At 46.2% G+C, this 8828-nt stretch overlaps 1 non-coding gene across 1 annotated transcript; it reads left to right on the forward strand.

Moving 5' to 3' along the window:
• The first annotated feature begins 6536 nt into the window (after positions 1 to 6536).
• On the forward strand, positions 6537 to 6642 carry LOC147924553 (small nucleolar RNA R71). Its single transcript, XR_015587921.1, has one exon. It is a non-coding gene; the product is annotated as a small nucleolar RNA R71 (small nucleolar RNA).
• The last annotated feature ends 2186 nt before the right edge of the window (positions 6643 to 8828 follow it).

The raw sequence follows: 8828 nt of genomic DNA on the forward strand, positions 1-8828 counted from the left end.
ATGGAGAAAGGATTCGTGAGACCGAGTAGCTCACCATGGGGTGCACCGGTACTCTTTGTAAAGAAGAAGGACGGTACCTTTCGACTTTGCATCGACTACCGAGGATTGAATAAGGTTACGGTAAAGAACCGGTATCCTTTACCAAGGATCGACGAGTTGTTAGATCAACTTCGAGGAGCCACATATTTCTCGAAGATTGATTTGGCTTCGGGATATCACCAAATCCCTATAGAGGAGTCCGACATTCGGAAGACAGCTTTTAGGACAAGGTACAGCCATTACAAGTTTGTGGTCATGCCGTTTGGGTTAACCAACGCCCCATCAGCATTCATGAAGCTCATGAATAATGTTTTCCGAGAATATCTGGACGAGTTTGTGATTGTGTTCATAGATGACATTTTGGTTTACTCGAAGAGTAAAGAGGAGCATGCCGCGCATTTGAGGACAGTGCTAGAAAAATTGAAGGAGCAGAAGCTTTTCGCCAAGCTAAGCAAATGCAGCTTTTGGAAGCGCGAGATTGGGTTCTTAGGACATGTAGTATCGGACAAAGGAGTGTCCGTGGATCAGGAGAAGATTCGGTCCATAGCAGAGTGGCCTAGACCGCGAAACGCCTCGGAAATCAGAAGCTTCCTAGGACTGGCTGGATACTATCGTAGATTTGTGAAAGGTTTCGCGAGTATGGCGCAGCCGCTGACCAAGCTAACGGGAAAGGACGAACCGTATGTGTGGTCGGCTGAGTGCGAGAAGAGTTTCTCAAGACTTAAGGATATGTTGACTAGTGTGCCGGTGTTGGCACTACCGGATCCGGACGAGCCGTACGTGGTGTACACGGACGCGTCGGGTCGAGGTTTGGGATGTGTACTTATGCAGAATGGGAAGGTGATAGCTTATGCTTCTAGACAATTGAGGAAGCATGAAGCGAATTATCCAACCCATGATTTGGAAATGGTGGTCGTAGTATTTGCATTAAAGATTTGGAGGTCCTACTTGTATGGAGGTAAGGTGCAAATATACACGGACCACAAGAGTCTACAGTACATCTTCACTCAGTCAGAGCTGAACCTACGCCAGCGGAGATGGATGGAATTAGTCGCGGACTACGACTTAGAGATTAGTTACCACCCGGGTAAAGCCAATTCAGTAGCGGACGCCTTGAGTAGGAGAGGGTCGGCTATCAGTGCTGAAAAAGAAGTTGAGGAATTAGTTGGTATGATCAGAACCTTGCGGTTGAATGCGTTGACAGAGCAGTTAGAACCGTTGGGCCTTGGGGCCGCGAACCAGGCAGATTTGCTAACACGGGTACGGTTAGCACAGGAGAAAGACGCAGAGCTGATACGGTTGTCCAAGGTGGACGGAACCGAGTATGAGACAGCGAATAACGGTACCATTTTGGTTAAGGGACGAGTGTGTGTTCCTTCGGATAAAAACCTTCGGGGTGAAATCCTTAGGGAGGCGCATCAGTCTCAGTTGGCGATCCATCCTGGATCCACCAAAATGTACCAAGACTTGAAGAGGTATTACCATTGGTCGGGCATGAAGAGAGATGTGGCAGAATGGGTCGCAGCTTGTTCGACATGTCAGAGAGTTAAGGCAGAAAATCAGGTCCCGGGCGGTTTGTTGCAAAGTTTACCGATACCCGAGTGGAAATGGGACATGATAACCATGGATTTCGTCACGAGCTTGCCGCCGTGCGACAAGAAGGACGCCATCTGGGTAGTCGTGGATAGACTGACCAAATCGGCACATTTCTTGGCCATCAACAAAAAGGACGGGGCCGAGAAATTGGCCGAGGTGTACGTACAAGAGATAGTACGGTTGCATGGTGTTCCAGCGAGCATAGTGTCGGATAGGGACTCGAAGTTTACTTCGGGGATATGGAAGGCCTTACAAAAGCGTTTTGGGACGCGAATGGATTTGAGTATGGCCAACCATCCGCAAACGGACGGGCAGTCCGAGCGTACCATACGGACGCTCGAGGATCTCTTGCGAGCAAGTGTCCTGGATTGGGGAGACAGATGGGTAAGGCATTTGCCGTTAGCAGAATTCGCCTACAACAATAGCTTCCATGCTAGTATAGGCATGTCACCGTACGAAGCTTTATACGGCCGACCTTGCAGAACACCCTTGTGCTGGACACAAGTAGGTGAGCAAAGTGTTTACGGTCGAGATTTCGTGGACGAAACGACCGAGAAGATCAAAATCTTGAAGCTGAAGATGAAGAAAGCTCAAGATAGACAGAAAAGTTATGCGGATAAGCGCCAAAGGGAGTTGGAATTTCAGGTTGGAGATATGGTTTATCTCAAAACCGTGACTTATAAGGGTAAGGATCGGGTAGCACTGAACACTAAGTTGACACCTAGGTACATGGGACCGTACCGAATCCTGGAGAGGATTGGTCCGATGGCCTACAAGTTGGAGTTGCCTCCGGCTATGTCAGCTTTTCATCCGGTGTTTCACGTGTCGATGCTAAGGAAGTGCATCACGGGACGGGAGAATGTGATCTCCGAACCCCCACCTGACCTACAAGTCAATATGACCATCATCGGTCGGCCAGTTCGGATAACTGGTACGAAGATGAGGGGTCCGCATAAGAAGAAAAAGACGAAGTTAATTCAGGTCGTATGGGATTGTGAAGGGATAGAGGAGACGACGTGGGAACCAGAAGAAGTTATGAAAGTAAACTTCAAGAAGTGGTTCGACAAGAGAGAGATCCCTCGTAAGGAGAGTAAAGATTCGACGACGAATCAGTCCTAAGTAGGGGAGAAATGTAACGACCCGGAACCTCGGTAGGGGAGGGTCGAGAAATCCGAGTCGAGTTATCGAGGATTCTCTCGAGTATCGAGGATTCTCTCGAGGAGTATCGAGAGTTGCCGATACTTGGTATCGAGAGTTGCCGATAGAACGCGGCAACCAGCGACGATAGAGTCCGACGTTAAGACTCGATAAATTATGGGGATTGGGCGACAGAAATGGAGAGTTCCAGACTACTGAAGTAGTGAGCAGATGTTGGAACTAAGGGAATGGAATCCCAAGTTTACAGTGATCAGATCATTCAGGCTTGCAAGTTTCTGGATGAAAATTGGTTCGGACGAACGGGTCTGTAAATTGCCGAGAAATGGGATGGGAGGTTTCGGTACTTAGTCTGGGAGACAGTCCGAGTAAAATAGGAATGAAAGTCCTAGTGATAGTGATAGTGATAGTGATAGTGTAGTGATAGTGGTAGTGAAGTGATAGAGATAGTGAAGTGCACTATCCGGAAATGGTTGCATCGGCGATCGATGGACCGGGCCGATGGACAAGGTGGCATGGTTTGGCCGATGGGCCGATAGTGGACTAAAAGGACTCGAAATCTCGCGGAGATTTAAGCCGACCTACGGGAAAGGAAACCCGAGAGAAATGGAAACTCGTGGTAATGGAAAGGTGATCGGATAAGGATAGATGCGAGAATGATGGGAAGTTATGGGCGGTGAGACTTATCGTTCCAAGGAAACTTAGGGCGGTTCGTGGATCCTATATAAGGGATAAAACCCTTAAGAATTTTCCCTAGTTCCGCATAAGAATCCGAGAGCCGCCGCGAGAGAGAAAGAGGAGAGTTTTGGTCGAGCGAGAGAAATCCTAAGTCTAGAGTCGAGAAGAACGGTAAGTGTTCTTCCACCTTGATCCGTCGATGGTATGGTTATAGTTAGGGGATTTATCTCAGATATTAATGGTATTGATCTGTCCGTGTAGAAGCGGGGATCAGATCCGAGCATAGAAACCGAGAGATCAACACCTTAGGTCGATACTGAAGGTGAGTGCGTGACTGTGGCCGAGTTCCATAGTTGATTCTCTTGACCCGTGGTTTATTTAATCTTGTTAATTGCTTGTCTTATGGTTATGGTTTCTATTGCAATATGAATGATGGTTGGTCTAAGAGATTTAGGCGACTATCCATGGTATTTGATTGACTTGCGTGACTTGATTGGAATATTCCCTGTGTTAGATTGAGATCGTTGAACTGAGCCTAGTGAGACGGGATGACCGCTCCACTAAGTAAACTTTGTTTGCTTACGCCTCCTTTTTATGGACGCAGGAAAAGATAGGTCCGATGATCGGGACTTTAGTGGCTGACCAGCTCGTGTGACGGAGGCAAGGGAGGAGGAAGGATGGTGTGGCTTTGGGTAGAAATATTCATGGCGTTATTTTTATTTAGTTTTTGTTATTTCCATGCATGGGACAAGTTGTTATTCGTTGAATTGAACCTCTTAATAATTTAATAAATTCGCAAGTTTAAGTTAGTTCACCTGTTATTCATATCCGCTGTTGTACTTAGTTAATTATCGCATAGAATTCGTCGGCCCTAGAAAATTTTTATCGGCCAGTTTTGGTCCGAGTATGGGTTTTTAGGGTCGGGGTCTTACATATAGCCTCGGGGTCCCCAAAATTTCCTTTTTCCTTTTTTTTTTCTTTAGAGTAAACTTACACAAACAATAAATTATAAAAAAATCCAAATTAAACAAGACAAAATAAATAAAATGAAATTAAAAGAAAGCAAGAGATACCTTCGAGACTTCCTCCGAAGTGAGCTTGTTTTAAGTCACTAAGCTTGACACTTCATGCATGGTTTAGGTGAGGGAGAGGTTTTAGAATCCTCTCCAATGTAGCAGACTGATTCAATGGAGTTTCCAGGTCGTTTCCATGTTCCACAACAAATGTAGTATTAGCTTGATGCTTGATTCCTCTTGCTTTTGTCGGGGTGGAGAAAACTTGACCATCAATGGTTGGTTTTTTAATTCCTTTCTTGATGCCAAATTTCATTTTGAAGTGCTCTCCATGCTCAATGCTGATCTGTCCCCTTTTTACATCAATCACTGCCTAATGTTGCCAAGAATGGTCTTCCTAGGATCAGTGGATCGTCTGGTTCCTTATCCATGTCCAGGATCATGAAATCGGTAGGAACCTCCACTCTTCCAATCCTGAGAGGCAAGTTTTCCAGGATACCAATGGGGTGTCTTATTGTTCTGTCAGCAAGGACCAAATACATGCTACTTGGTTTAAAACTGCTGAAACCCATCTTGTTGGCAACTGAAAGTAGCATGATGCTGGCCGAAGCTCCCAAATCGCACAAGAAGTTGTTGAAAATTCGAAGACCTATTGAACATGGCAATGTAAAAGAGCCGGGATCCTCCTTCAGGATCTAAACACACTCCACTCCTAAGAATTGCATTCCCAATCTCTTTGACAGCTTCCTTTACTTCAATCTCCAGCTGAGCTGTCTCCTTGATGATTTCCTCTCGAAGTTTGTGTGGTGGCAAGAGTTTAGGAGGTGGGCTTTTCGTTTGGACATACGCTCTTCAAGCGCCTCTAATTGGATGTCAAGAGCTGCTCTAAACCTTTCCTCTAATTCCCCTTCCTCAGCTGTAGGCAGTTGAGATTGATCTGTCATTTGAACATCTACCCGATGGATCATCCGATCACCATCATCGGGTATGTCATCGGGTTCAGCCTCGAGTGGTGCATCGATTTGCGATTCTTAAACCGGTGCTCGGTCATCAGCAAGATCACCCTCCTCGGGTGAAGGATCAGCTTCATACTCGGAGATGTAGTATTGGTGCTCATACATCCCATAGTGATCCATATCCTTACCATCTTGAACATCGCTGTCCTCAGTGAGGTAGTCATCAACATCATCAAGAAAGATGGCCTGGACAGTAGCATAGTCTTTTGGGTTCTGAACAGCTTTACTTGGAAGCTGGTTAAGTTTTGGAGGTGGCTGGGTGTTGTGTTGGCCTTCTAGGTATCACAGCTTAGTGTTGAGAGAATCATACTTGGCATTCAGGTCATTATACCCAGAGTCGATCTTGTTGCTTATTTTTCGCGAACCGTTTTGCATTGTCCATTGCAGCCGATGCTTGACTTTGTATCATCTGCTGAATTAGGCCTCGTAGATCAGCTTCTTGAGATTGGTTCTGCGGTCCTTGCGGTTGTGGGAATCTAGGTGGTGCAATTGGTTGATAGTAATTGCCAGGATACTGCTGCTTAGGAGCATAGCTTTGATTGTATTGAAAACAGGTCTTTTGCTGGCCTTGGTTGCCTTGGACTGCGGAAGGGTAGATCTAGTCTTGAGGATTTGCAACATTCGGGTTATGGTAGGAGAGATTCGGGTTCGATTTGTAGTTGTTGTACCCTTTATTGTACCTCCTTGATTGTTGATGTAGTTCACATCCTCTAGCTGAGCACTCTCCCCATCTTGTTGCTGAAACTGGTCTTCCTCTGAGATGAAATGGACATGTTACTGTTGGTTGAGGAGCTTGTCCAATATGTCATTGAGGGCTTTCATGTCTCTCTTGTACTTGACATCATCCCCTCCAGAAGATCGTATAGTGCGATCATACTCCTCATTGTAGTGCCCATCAGATTGGGCTAAGTTCTCCACTAGATCCCAGCCTTCATCAACATCCTTGTTGAGAAAATTTCCATTACTAGCGGTATCCAGCAACATATGTATCTTAGGGACCACTCCTCGGTATAGTGTACTTAGCAACGAAGCATTGTTGAATCCATGGTGCGGGCATCTGCTTGTGTATCCCTTGAAACGTTCCCAAGCTTCACTGAACGTCTCATTGTGTTTCTAAACAAAGCGGAGATGTCATTTCGCAGCCTTTCGGTTCTAGAGTTAGAGAAGAATTTGGCTAGAAACGGCTTTTTGCATGATTTCCAAGTGGTGATGGACTCTTTGGAAAGTGATTTCTCCCAAATGTGTGCTTTGTCTCCCAAAGAAAATGGGAAAAGCTGGAGTTTGAATCCATCTTCACTAACTCCATTTGTCTTGGTTAGGCTACAGAGCCTATCAAACTCATCCAGATGGTCCAATGGGTCCTCCATTGGCAGTCCATGACACTTGTTGCTCTGTATCATCTAGATGAGACTACTCTTGATCTCAAAGTTGTTGTTTTGAACAGCAGGTGGCACAATGCCCTGTCTTTGAGTGTGAGTAGATGGAGCATCTCCTGCTCCTATGTTGGTCCTCTCTTGAGGAGCTGGTGGACCATTCTGATTATTCATGACCTCCTCAATTGTGGTTGGTTGCGGTTGTTGTACTTGTTGTTGACGGAGTAACTTTGGTCTGTCGATGTTGTTGATGAAAGTACTCAAGTGTTGGCTACCCTTGGATCGTGTTTGCATGCACAATCAATGAACCGAGTGAGTACACGAAGGTCTACTATATTCAGGTGATCGAGTGACGGGTAGTGATGGAACCAGGGACGACAGCCAGAACGAGGACACGGACGAGAACGGAGCCGCACAAAGGATCATAGACGCGGACACGACTGGACCAAGACGGCCATCGACCCAAGCACCAAATTTGACGCCTGGGGCCACAACAAGGAGCCGAACAGCATCTAGGACCGCCATAAAGAAGTGTCTCATCTTTGTCCAAGCTTTTGTCCGAGAGCAAGAGACGTTCGGCCACAGACCCATTCAACCAGCCGGACAACCGACCGAGGTTCTTTTCTCGGTCTTCACCATTACCCAAGGGTGAAGACCTCCAAGTCATTAGGGAAGTAGTACTCTTTTTTCTACCTTGGGTTTGTCCCAATGGGTTTACCAAGGGAGGTTTTAACGAGGCTATGATCCCTAGTGCATGGCCATGGCCGTGGACCACCTTCGGCCATGTGGTCATCCTATCTTTCTTTCTTTTCCGCTTATGACCGTTGTTTTTAAAACTATTTTCTGGACGCTGCGTTTCATTTTAACCCACATGTTTAGGATTTAGAGTTCCCTTGTAATGGCAAGCCTATTTAAAGGGCCTAGACTCCATAATGTAAAGGTTAGACTGATAATAAAAATCAAAGGTGTTCCTTTATCTCTCGTTTTCAGTGATTGAAACGAAACCCTAGAAGCTTCACGAACCGGGTACGTAATCTTCTAGTTAGCCGTATCACAAGGAGAGTCATCCCTTGTGTGTCGCTACCTTATCTCACTTCTATCCTCACTCGCCGGAGACTAACGAGTCGAGTATCTCCTCGTGAACCTCTATTTTGTCCGTTCCTATCTTTCGCTAGCATGGCTCAAGTCTGCATCATGCCATTCCTACCAATCGCTAGTGCCACTCGAGTCCGCAACTTGCCGTCTTTATTGTTTCCTGTCTGATCTGCAACCTAGCCGAGACGTCTGTTGGTTCCGTATCGCTGGCCAAAGTTCCGTCGGTACGTCCGTTTTTCACGGTCGTGGTCCAAGGTCATATCAGTTGGTATCAGAGCCAAAAGGTTCCTCACAAGATTGTATCTTTCTTTTCCTTATGTTCTTAGAGTCTAGTTTAAGTTTTGAGTCGTAGCTTTTAAAGTTTTGTTCTTGCTGGATTCGTTAGTGTTCTTGCTTGTTCTTAGTCTTGGTAGTGTAGATCCTTAAAGTTGTTTCCTTTGCGTTTGGTCTTTGTTTGTGGTGGCCTAAAAATCACGTGTAGCGTTTAGAGTCTTAGCGCGTGAAGGCCATCTTTTGTTTTAGTCTTAGGTTGTGTCTTGTAGTGCTTTTGCTTTTTGCTTTTGCTTTTGCTTTTTGTTCCAATCATTAGCTGTCCAAGTCTGTCTCTTTTGTTGATCTTATCGAGCAGAAAACCCACATGTGTTTCTTTTTATTGTGTAGATTTCACCCGAGCACGTCACGGATCGTCCAACGAGACTGCACACCGCCGGCCGAACTTGCCGTACACCCGGAGATACAACGACCACAATTGTTCTAGTCCGACCACCGGCACCGGAAAACGACCGCTGTTGGTATCACTTCTCCGGCCAACCCATCCGGAGGCCGCCGTCCGACCAATACTTAGCCGCCGTCCTTACAGCCGC

This window comes from Camelina sativa, chromosome 17 (assembly GCF_030686135.1).
Source record: "Camelina sativa cultivar CO46 ecotype springtype chromosome 17, ASM3068613v1".
NCBI lineage: Eukaryota > Viridiplantae > Streptophyta > Magnoliopsida > Brassicales > Brassicaceae > Camelina > Camelina sativa.